Below are 12,683 nucleotides of genomic sequence, written 5' to 3' on the forward strand. Positions count from 1 at the left end.
AAATGCAAAAAGAGTACGATTTCTTTTCAACAACCACAATTCCTCTGAGGAAATACTGACCCAGTGGAATGGCAGCCCCCATCTAGATTGGAAAGTCAACAATAGCAAATATAATATTTAGGCACAATAAAATCTCTCTGAAGAAATAGAAATTCTACAGGTAAAATTACTTAACTTTTTCTTCCCCCTCATGGATGTGCCCAGGAAAGGTTCAAAGTTCCGCATTATTCCTTTCCATTCTCTTCAATGTAGCTGACTATGGGCTCTGAAGTTGGCAAAGTTGTATCTCAGCTAATTAGATGTATATGAGAACGGTGAAGAAATTCCTTTGCCCTCTCCCACCAAGCTGGAAGCTTGACCCCCACCAAATCCACAATAAAACTGTTCTGACTTTTTAACACCATCACTTGCTTGCAACCTTTCATGGGGTTCTATGCTAGGACTGCATGTCTAGCCCAGTACTCTCAAATAGAAATCTGTACCAAGTAACAAATGAGAGGGAGGTGTATAATTTCAAATTTCCTAGTGACAACACTAGAAGTAAAAAGAAGCAAGTAAATTAATTTTCATAAGCGTATTTTAACTGAATACATATGAAGTGTCATTTCAATATATGATCAAAACAAAAATATTAACGAGATAGCTTACATTTTCATAGAAATCTTAGAAACCCTGTGTGCATTTTATGTTACAACACATCTCATTTTAGACTAGCCACATTTCAAGTACTTAGTAGACACATGTGGCCAGTGGCTCTTGGATTGGGCAGCACAGATGGGGTCTGTGACGACATATGGTTTATGGCTCTCAAGAGGAAGAAGAAAAAGAAGTGAACTTTTCTCCCTCCCTAAAAATTCTTGACCCTACCATAACATTGTCACCTCTCAACTTTATACTAGATGACCTATTTCAAATCACAGCAGAAGATAATTTACCATATCACTCACAGCTCCTATTCATCTGATTGTGTTTCTCTATGTTTAAGTGTATGTAAGAGAGCTAAAATTTAAATCTAGAATACAACACACACGTACAAGCACAAACGTGCACATTATATATACGCGCACATCTTTTCCTAAAACCTGGATTATTTACTTTTTTGCTGTTTTTGCTTGCATAATCAGATAATTACCTTGGTTTCCACTCTAAATCTTCCCTGGAACAAGATGGAGTATAAATAAATAATCACTATATTTTTGTATCTCATTTTCCCCCTCTAGTCACAGCGTTAATGTAAAAACTCTATCCGCCCAGTGAAATATTTCATCAGAACGTGGGTACCCTGTTTTGTCAGAGGGTTTTTTTTTTTAGCCAAAATACCTTACAACTTTTTGTTACTGAGTCATATACTAATAATATGAAAAGTTATAAACAGGAAATTTGGATCAGTGGATAAAGAATGCCTGTAGCAATTGATTCAGTCTCACAGTCACCTCACCCCAGGCGTAAGCTTGAGAGAGGCAGTTTGTTTTTGGTGCTAATGCTGTTTTCTCCAATGCCCCATTTCCATTTTTTCTTCTGCCTCAGATTTCAACACTTCCATGTAACTAGCTAATCTGATATATCCACACCTGTTTATGTGTTAATAGAAAAAGTCTAGAAAAGCCCATTTTGGGGCTCTCTCTGTCTTTCTAGGTCCTAGGTGTCAAAGGATATTTCAACAGTGTTTGTATGTCATGGCGCCATTTTCTTCACTTCTGTGATCAAAGAGAGAAGTGATGCCAAATGAGAACTTCAGTTCAAAAAGAAAGAAAGGTTGCAGCAAGGTAAGTCAGGGCTGGGAGCATCTGGGAGTCTTGTGTGAGCACTGTGTGTGTGTGTGTGTGTGTGTGTGTGTGTGTGTGCACGTGCACGCGCACATGTGCATGTAGTCATCTCACCAAACCTCCATCAGAATGTCAAATGTGAGTAATGTTATGCAGGGTGTACACACACTGTAGATCATTACATTTAACTCAGTGGCTAGGACCAGAGTTATTTATTTCCTTCATCTATATATTTTTTAAAGTCTATTTTTTATTTTGAGAGAGAGAGAGAATGAAGGAGTGGCAGAGAGAGAGGGAGAGACAAAATCCCAAGCAGGTTCTGTGCCATCAACACAGAGCCCGAGGTGGGGCTCAATCCCACAAACCGTGAGATCATGACTTGAGCTGAAATCGAAAGCTGGGTGCGTAACAAGTGAGGAACCCAGGTACCCCTCCTTCATCTATCTTTAATTCATACACAGAAACAAACTAAATAAAGGGGAATATTTTGCAATAACTAATGAACAATCCCAGCTTGTAAAATAATCCTTAAAAATACCATGATGGAAGTTGGTTATTTGGAAGGTGGCTCTATTATTTCCCACAGAAGTAGTCTTATAAAAGCATGATGGATAATAATGACTAATCTCCACTGAGTTCCAACATATGCAAGGCATATTACCTCTTTTTGTCATAACAATACTGCACAGAAATTATCTCCATGTTACAGATGAGAAAAGTTAACATTATATGACTTACTCAAGGCTGTTAAGACCAAAACTAGGAAGAATCAGCATTTGAGAGGAAGCCTCCTAGGTCCCCAGGTTTATACTTGTCTGTTGAACCAGAGGCTTTATTGGGATTGCAGTTCTACACACAGAACCTGATTTAACTCCCTCCTGTCCTATCACTAAGTTACAATGTTCATGATAGCAGAAACTTTAAGGCTCATTGTACCAAGTTTATTCTATATCAACCTCATTCTCTTTATAGATAAAGCACAAAAACATATCTATCTTTGGTGCAATCCTGGCTGCGCTTATGTAATAGAGAAGGAAGAAAAAGAAGAAGGGAAGAAAGGCAATAGCTGTGGTGGGGAAGAAAGCCAATATGGAACTCCAGTAGAATAAAAAATGAGAACATCTTCAGTTGTGATGGGAAGGAACCAGGCCACTAAGACTTGTGAACTAAGGAACCGTTCATATGAAAGAGATCTTTGTAGGTAAATTGGCAATTTGTGAATTGGAAACTGCTTGTATTTCCTACTGTAAGAAGACACCAAATGACTTGAACTCCCTAAACTTGTCCATTCCAATCACTTCTGACTCAATAAAAATTGCAAGTCAAGTCTACGAAGTGATAGCTATTTAGCCCAATTTGCTGCCACCATAGAATCCTTTCCCTCAGGCCTGGGAAGGACGAGGAACTCGCTACTACAGTAGTTATCCACCTGTCTTGAGTAAGCTTTTCCAAATTATACATCCCTCCCCTTCTGGCAATGTTGCTCTTGGAGAAGAATATCACAACCTTGATCACAGAGGTAGGGAGTGGGAAAAACAAGGGGCTACATAATTTGAAAGGCTTCTGAATGATTAGTATACAAGCTCTCTGACACCACCCCTACTCTTCCCTCTACACTTGCTGAAAACACTGAGATCGACATCCCCTGCAGAAGCCAAGAGTCTATCTCTAGAACCAGACCACCTAAGTTCAAAGCCAGTTAACAAGTAACAAAACATCTCTGTGTCTTCATTTTCCCTGTTTTAGGATATGCATAATACAATATATCCATAAGGTTATCACTTTAGGTTAAATAATTAACATAAATAAGGTACTTGGAATAGTGCCTAACACAAAGTTTGCTATCATTGTCATTATTGTTATTAATTTACAATGGTAAACTGAGGGCTAGAGAAACAAAATGGCTTACTTTCCTTAACTGATAGCCTAGAAGAGAATGCAGATAACCTAACTTGAAAACTAGTTAGTGTTCTTTTCAGGACACTAGTTGACCCCTAAACTGAAGTTAACCAATGTGTTTATTTTCTCAGTTTGTTTATATCTATTCAATCTTGTGCACCCAACAGGATCTTTAAACCAACATTTCTGGGAAGCAGATTACTGAACTAATTTAAGGAACTTAAACTAGTGCACTTTGTATTTCATAATATTTTAGGATATTTTTCATCCAACAGCACAATCAAGAACATCAAAGGAGAGAGAGACCTGTATGGCTCAGTGGATACCATCATCCAGGACAGAAAAGAGTATCTTCTGCCTTTCCACCCATCTACTTCTTCAAGCTATAAAAACTGCAGTGGGGGAGCCAGTCCACTGAACTCGTATAAGCAATCATTTATGTATCCACTAAAAGCAGAATATGGCAGGGGGAATTTGGGAGGAGTGAAATGAGTGTTGTCAGACTAACAGTGACAAATGGGATGCAATTGTTCTCCACAAGGTTGGAGCCAAGGGGTCTTCCCTTTTCCCCTCCCCTTAATCCCCACTGCTTCCACTCAGCCTGAGCACAGAGAAGGTGGTTAACAGAGGAAAGCCCTGTGAATAAGCCATGACAGCCGTACATTCGGAAACTGATGTCATTTCCCTAAATACTGTTTGTAAAATGGTAATTATCTGCCAAGCAATGACAGCTGGCACTTAGCATAGAGACACAGAGAGACAGAAAAAGAGAGAATGAGAATAAAGGGTCCCTGCGTAATTTACCAAAGGGCTGAAAGAGAGAAGGAAACATAATCAGAAAAATAAAATGATTACCAGTGTGTGATGGGGTGAAAATTGCTTTGGGCATTTTCTCTTCAGAGAACACAAGATTGAATTGGAAGAATGAAGCTACAGCTTCATGATATACACTGAAAGAGAGGAGGTTGTTTTGAGGCTATGTTAGAAAGGAAAAATGCATCAAGGGTCCTGGGCTGTGACAAAATAGCACACCCAGCCTCCCACACAGGGACTAGTCTGTCCACCATTACTGGATGCTCTATCTAAGATTATCACCTGCATTTCACTTGGGCCTGAGGAATAATGTAGTTGCCTTCTGCCTCCTTCCCTGTTACTTACTGTCATGGGAAGGTTTTGGGTCAACCTCGCTATGCTCTCATACGTGATTATTTAATTGAACAGTACTCCAGGTGTTGCTGTGCAGGTGTTTTATAGATATGACCAATATCTGCAATCAGTTGGTTTTATTCAGAAGAGATTATCTTGGATAGTCTGGATGAGCCACACTCATTCAGTCCAAGGCCTTAAGAATGCAAGTGAGGTTTCCCTGGGGAAGAAGGAATTCATCGTAGACTACAGCATCAGCTCATGACCTCAAGTTTCCAAACTGCCCTTCCTGGTGGCCTGCCCTATGAATTTCAGACTTGCAGATAGTTCTTATAATGATAGTACCATTCCTTACAATCAATCAATCTTTCCCTTCCCTTTTAATCTGTGTGTGTACACACACACACACACACACACACACACACACACACACACACACACACTCTACTTGTTCTGGCTTCTCTGGAGGAACCTTGTTACACTTATCAAGTACATGTGCGATGATTTGCTTAGCTAAGCGGATACACAACAGGTTGAATTCATGATAAATTATTACCCCTGTCCCAAATTCATATATTGACTTCCTAACCCTCGGTACCTAAAAACGTGACCTCATTTGGAAATAGCGTCATTATAAATATACTTTTTTTTTTTTTTTTTTTTAAGATGAGGCCCATTAGGTGGGCCCTTAACCAATATGTCTCCTGTCCTTATAAAAATGGGAAGTTTGGACACAGACATGCACACAAGGAGAATGTTAAGTAAAGATGAAGGCAGAGATCACAGTGATGCTGTTATGAGCCAAGGAATGCCACAGACTGCCAGCAAACCACAAGAAGGTGGGTGACAGGCATGGGACAGATTCTCTTTTGTAGCTCTTAGAAGGAAGCAACCCTGCACATACCCTGAACTAGGGACTTCCAGCCTCCAGGATGGTAAGACTATCAATTTCTGTTGTTTAAGCCACTTGGTCTGTGGTACTTTCTTAGAGCAGCTCTAGAAAACCAACACAGGGCATTACCAGGAAAATTAAGGGAACTCAATTGGGGAAAGTTAAGGAGAGGACAAAGTTAATGCTAAGAAGTACATAAAGCTCCATTTCCTTAATGTCTTTGAAATCCAAATTAATTCCTTTTTATACTTAACTATTTTACTGCCAATATCCAATCAGGATAAGAGCTGGATAATGACACTGACAGTTACAGAAACTACAAGTGTTCCAGCAATTTCTGTATATAGTTCTTCTGTTCAGTCCTGCATTGTAGTCTCCTTTTGGATACTGGATGCTATGGAACCATCCATAACCATTCATCCCTCTATGTGTGACCTTGTGGAATGGAACTCTGTAATACCTCGCTTATGGGGAAAGCTACCTATCACCACTTGGTGCCCTTTTCTTTTCTCTAGCAAGTGAAGTTAATAGAGATCCCATAAAAGGGAAAGCAACGAGTGTGTCCAAAGGGTCCACAAATAGTTTGCAATATGGCATAACTAGAACCCAGGTCTTCTGATGTCCCACCCAGTGATCTTTCCAAGGCATTGTTTCTGTCCAGTTATTGAGCTAGCAGTTTAGGTAACTTCTCACCAATTATCAGAACTTATCAGATTTCAGAATAAGCATTCCTTCCTTAAATACATGTGTCTTCTCCAGTACTCAGGAATGTGGCTTTATATCAGTCACATCTTTTCTAGATATGAGTTTCCTCATTTATAAAATAAAGGAAAAACTCACTGGATAATCTACTTTTGACATTCCGCAGAAATAGAATCAGCATCAGCATAGTGGAAAGACCTAGATTTAAGTACAGCTATTGTCAGTTTCAACATAAGTAATAGTGGTCAGGTAACTTAGCTTTACTGGGTCCTCATTTGTAAATTGGGAAATGGGGGTGATATCTCTTTCACTGGGCCATTACAAGAATGAAATAAATAGCACATGTGGGAACATGTTCTAAACTCAGATGTGTATTAAAGAAGCTAAAAGTAAAGTAGCACAGTAAAGATTCTGTAACATTACAACCTGCTTTCCCATTCCAAGTTGTAGAGGAGATATGTTGCAGTATCCTATCAGGTTTCACCAGACTGATACTAAGTGTATAGTCCACTATGTTTTTACAAGCTTCAGAGTCTGACCTAGCAAAAAATAAGTACATCAAAGTATTTCAGGACCTCATAATTAGTGGATAAATTTGGGTATCCCCATTATCCTAAGCATTTACGTCACTATTTTTATCTCTTGCTTATCCAATTCCTTGACTTCATAGTAAGCATCTATGACAACAAAGAGTATATTTTGGTCACCTCTATTCTCTGGAATCTACCTGTATTTTGAATGAATTAATATTTAAATAAATACTACAGTCTTGTTCAATTCCACCTGGGCCATAATAATTTTTAATGAAAAGTTTAAGGGCAAAAAAAAAAAAGAAAAAGTTGACCTAAGGTATCATTTAAATATAATAAATATAATATACATCTAAAACAAGTCCATTTCTGAAAACAGTTGATTATTACAAGCAAAAATATGTAAGCCCTTGGAGTTTATATACTATTAGCCTATTAATTTACATAATTCCCCCATGTCTAGCAGAACCCATTGATTATAAGGTAATTCACAGACATCAACTTTCTAGGCTGTAAAGGCTTTTGAAATTATAAGGAAGAGACAGTTGTGCCGAAATCGTGTAGGTAAAGCTGTCACAGTTTGAAATACAGTTATAGATTTTAGAATGTAAATGGTTGTCATCAGAATAAGATTACAAATTTCATGAGCTCTGAGAAACTTAGCTTATTTAACACTGACTCAATGATTTCACAGCCAAAGTAAGTTAAAACACTTCAGAGTCTGAAAGAATATCCTCGTTAAATTTATCGAGCAGGATTTCAAAATGTCCAACATGTTTGCCAAAGAGTAACACAACAGGCTATTTTGAGAACATGTAGAGTAGCCCAGTTTTCCTCAAATTTAGTCAACCTTTTCCACAATTTTTGCAGCATTCGCATGCCATCTGCGCTCTTATTTAATATTTTCTTTTAAATACATACATATTTTATTTCACTATCTTTTAATTGGAAAATTATAATATTATTATTATTACACATTTAAGGTAATCATCACTTGTTATACATAAACAAACATGAAAATACTCCAAACGCAAAACAGTGGTATTATCATCTGCTTAGATTCTGTTGAAAGCTCTGAGCCTAAGGGCCGATGCTGCATTTGTTGTTTCACTTTCTTAAGAGGAAATCACGTAAGTGTTTATAAAGGTGTTAAAGCCTTCTTAGCACCAAACCAAGACTCTACTTGGTATGATCAAATAGTTGAAAAGATATGAAAAGAGAATAACCCTTACCACCACGAGGTTCAGGGCTATTACGATAGCATTGTCACATGCCACTTTGGAAAAGGCTGGAGTAGTTCACTGCAAAAGACTCAATTTTTGTGCCCCCTCATTTTCATATGTTGAAATCTATCTGCCAATGTGATGGTATTAAGAGGTTGGGCCTTCGAAATGTGTTTAGGTCATGAGGGTGGAGACCTGAATGAATGAGATTAGGGTCTTTTTCATAAGAGCTGCCTCATCCCTTCTACCATGTAAGGACACTGTAAAGTGACCATCTATGAGTCAGAAAGCAGGCCTCATCAGACACCAAATCTGCCAGTGCTGTGAACCTGGGCTGCTCCCAGAACTGTGAGAAATGTTTGCTGTTCCAGCCGCCCAGTCTCTGGTATTTATTTCTGTTACAGTCACCAAGATGGACTAAGATGCACATTAAGTATTGGAACTTTTATATGTTCAAGTATATGGGTGCTTAAACACTTACTCATTACATTGAATATACAGGATGCAAACTGGAGGTGCACCTGGGTGGCTCTGTCGGCTAAGCATCTGACTCTTGATTTTGGCTCAGGTAATGATCTCACAGTTTGTAGGTTTAAGCCCTGCATTGGGCTCCATGCTGATGGTGCAGTGCCTGCTTGGGATTCTCTCTCCCTGTCTCTCTGCCCACCCCCTCCATACTCTATCGCTCTCTCTCAAAAGAAATAAATAAACTTAAAAAGAAAAAGAACAGGGGTGCCTGGGTGGCTCAGTCGGTTAAGCGTCCAACTTCGGCTCAGGTCATGATCTCTCAGTTCATGAGTTCAAGCCCCGCGTCGGGCTCTGTGCTGACAGCTCAGAGCCTGGAGCCTGTTTCAGATTGTGTCTCCCTCTCTCTCTCTGACCCTCCCCGATTCATGCTCTGTCTCTCTCTGTCTCAAAAATAAATAAACTTAAAAAAAATTAAAAAAAAAAAAACAAAAAGAACATAAACTGGAGAGGCATACAAGCAGATTATTCATAGCTAAACACAAGAGTGGGATAATGATGGTATGTGAGAATTTAGAACAAAGTCCTATCAGAGCAGGATAAAACCTTAGAGGCCTTCTGTTCCAAAGATGGGCAAACTAAAGCCTAAAGTGTTAGGTCTAGGCGCACCTTGCTGACTTAGTCCGGAGAGCTCGTACATGACTCTTAAATCTCAGGGTCTTGAGTTCAAGCCCCACATTGGGCATGCAGCCTACTAAAACAAACGAACAAACAAAACATTAATATCTCTATTTAAAAAAAAAAAAGTGTTAGGTCTAGTGTTAACCTGATTGAAGGTCATAGAGCTAAGAAGTGACTCGAGCAGAACTGAAACCCAGCTGGTCTCAGTGCTAGTTCCCTTCACCAAGATGATCCCATTTTATTCATTTATGATAGAAGCAGTTAATTTCATAAGATTTGATACCTGTATTTTCTATGTGAGAGTAAGAAAATTCTTAAAACAGAGGCCTTATGAAGAAAATGTAGGGGCGCCTGGGTGGCGCAGTCGGTTAAGCGTCCGACTTCAGCCAGGTCACGATCTTGCGGTCCGTGAGTTCGAGCCCCGCGTCGGGCTCTGGGCTGATGGCTCAGAGCCTGGAGCCTGTTTCCGATTCTGTGTCTCCCTCTCTCTCTGCCCCTTGCCCGTTCATGCTCTGTCTCTCTCTGTCCCAAAAATAAATAAACGTTGAAAAAAAAATTTAAAGAAAATGTAAAGTCAAACACAATAGGAAAGTATTTAACATTGCATTGGAATAAGGGTCTTAGTAATGGCTTAATAAGACAATGCTAGATGATGACCTGAGGTAAGAGAAAGAGATAGGTCCCAAATTAGTTTTTGAAGCTTCTCCTGATCCTTCTAATGAATGGGTCATAATTTGAACTCAAATAAGTAATAACTTTTAGCCATCCTTGGATGGCTGTCTACTTTAAAATACTGTGTGTCATTTGACTTACTGTACAAACATATTTCACAGGGTTGTTTATTTGTTTTTGGTATGTCAATAGTTTATTAGATTTCTTCACCAGACACCTATCTTTGATGAGATTTTATTCTCATTTAAATTGCTTTATTCTGAAACTGTTTAGTTTCCATTTATTTTTGAGAGACAGAAAGAGAGAGCAAGTGCAGGAGGGGACAGAAGGAGAGGGAGACTGAGGATCCAAAGCGGGCTCCGCAAGGACAGCAGAAAGCCTGATGCGGGGCTTTAACTCATGACCATGAGATCATTACCTGAGCCAAAGTCACACACTTAATCGAGTGAGCCACCCAGGCACCCCTAGGGCTTCCCACCTTTTTTAAGCCTTATTTATGTTTTTCCAGTTCCTCCTTTTCCTATTCTTTTTCATTTTCTTCCTCAACCACTGACCTATCTGATACCAGCCAGAGCTATGACCTCCAATGCCTCATGGATGGAGGCTGGAGCTGCCAACTTTTATGGTCTCTTATAGCTAAAATGAGTTATAACTATAAACATTTTGCTAATACAGAGTGCTACAGAATGGTGAATGAGATAACACTAGTGACAGTGGTCACTGGCCATGATTATCACTTCTTTTTTTTATTTTTTGGCAAATGCTAGTTTCGCTGACATTTTCCTCCCTAAATCCAATGAATCTAAAACAGAATAGAAAATAAGCCTATATCCAGCAGTCCTAAACAAATGATAACTTTCATGTTCAGTTAGCTGGTTTACACAGCATTATTCCTTTTTAATAAATTGGCTCTGTTTTTCTATTTTATTTTACTTTACATTTGAATAAAATAGACTTACTATGTGACTATAAATGCATCTGTGTACTCTTCTGTGACAGCAGAATCTACACCATTTAACCTCATATCCTAAAAACCACAGTCCTGGTTCAGTTGCAAATGATGATGTATGAAAAGAGTATGTATCAATATTATGCCCTTTAGCCAAGTTACCAATCAAAAAATTTTAACAACACAGTTTGTATCAATGACATGCAGGCTTGTTAAATATTAGGCACTGGATTATCTTCATGCCAGAAGAGAGATAATAGTTTAAGTATGGAGAACACATTCTAACTTAACCTCTTTTACAACATTGCTGTGTGAACTGAGAGAATCACTTAGGAACTCTGTTCCTCTGTATCTTTATCCCCCAACCTCAAAGAATACTTAACTAAGTCAAGGCATGTGTGTATGTGTGTGTAACTAATAACTAATATAATAACTAATATTATACATATAATACACTGTGTAGTATACACTGATACAAGTTAATATTTCTATCACTATCACTATTATTTGAAGTGAAAATAACTACTATACAATGTTCTGATAAATTATGTGCTGTATTTTTCATCAAAAGCTTATGAAACTCCAGGGCTAAAAACTGTACAATTATCTATACAGACACCAGAGTTTAGGATTCCAATAAGCTCTTATCATGTTTAAACAAAAGCACTGATTTAATATTCCAGGTTTTGATGTCAGAAGTGAATTACAGAATGGAATCATGGTTTTCTAAAAGCAATGGAATACTTTGATCACAAAAATATTTACTCTTTCATACTGAATATGGAATAGGACATTGCAGGGGATCAATAAAATAATTATCCTTCATAAGAAGATAAAAACCGTAATTCAAATGGACACAATCCTCCAGGCTAGGGGAATTTAGACTGGATCTAAAACCATATTAAAACCTTAGCATATACAAATTCCATTAAAATCCACAATTACATTCTATAGAATAATCTAACTTTATATTTAAAAAATAAGTCAACATATATATTATTCAGGTATGAAAGAGTAAATATTTTATGTCAGGAATTATCAGAGCACCTTGTTAGTCTTATTTTGTTTGTTTGTTTGTTCTATACTTTTCTGTTCAGACTGAATGACATAAGAAGAGTAGGTGCATAAACTGGGAGAATGGAGAAAAAAAGTGACTTACAAATTCTATCTTTTCTTTTAAGTTTTATAATCCTCCCCAAGTATTAAAGAAACTCCTATACCATCAGTTCTTATTAGCATTGATATTAAACTGTTTTTATATCTGCAGCTAAATTTGGGAGTTTCTAGTGAGAATGTATTCTTCTTAGTAGAGAAGAAATTGCATCACTTATATTTACTGCAATTTGTGAATTATGAGCCATCAGAAAGAACCTGAAAACCTAATGAGACTAGTAACATGTGTTGTAATTAAAAAAAAAAAAATGTTTGGAGGAGTTGAATTATTTATTCAGTCTAGGCTATGTGAGTCATCTACACTTTACAATTAAGTTGAAAGCTCTGTAGGAAAGAAATAAGTACTTGAATAGTGAGTAAAGGATTTTTGAAACAAGGTGAGACAAAGAGTTTCTTACTCTTGGTTTGGATCAACTTTGTTAGAGACAGATTCCAATAAGATAAAAAATGAAAAAGCCCAGCATGAACAAAGAATAAAACAAGCCTTAAGGGTCAGTTGATAATGGTTCAGGCACACTAACCTAGAGACCTAGGCTACAGACTAAGGGCTTAGTTTGTGAGGTTGAGTTTCAGAGATTCAGTCAT

At 37.9% G+C, this 12,683-nt stretch overlaps 1 long non-coding RNA gene across 1 annotated transcript; it reads left to right on the plus strand.

Moving 5' to 3' along the window:
* The first annotated feature begins 1,122 nt into the window (after positions 1-1,122).
* LOC121036269 (uncharacterized) lies at positions 1,123-7,229 on the plus strand. The gene is made up of 3 exons (XR_005793298.1): positions 1,123-1,766; positions 3,941-4,087; positions 5,478-7,229. It is a non-coding gene; the product is annotated as an uncharacterized LOC121036269 (long non-coding RNA).
* Positions 7,230-12,683: the final 5,454 nt, after the last annotated feature.

This window comes from Herpailurus yagouaroundi, unplaced genomic scaffold, assembly GCF_014898765.1.
Source record: "Herpailurus yagouaroundi ecotype Mexico unplaced genomic scaffold, PumYag 162, whole genome shotgun sequence".
Classification (NCBI taxonomy): Eukaryota; Metazoa; Chordata; class Mammalia; order Carnivora; family Felidae; genus Herpailurus; species Herpailurus yagouaroundi.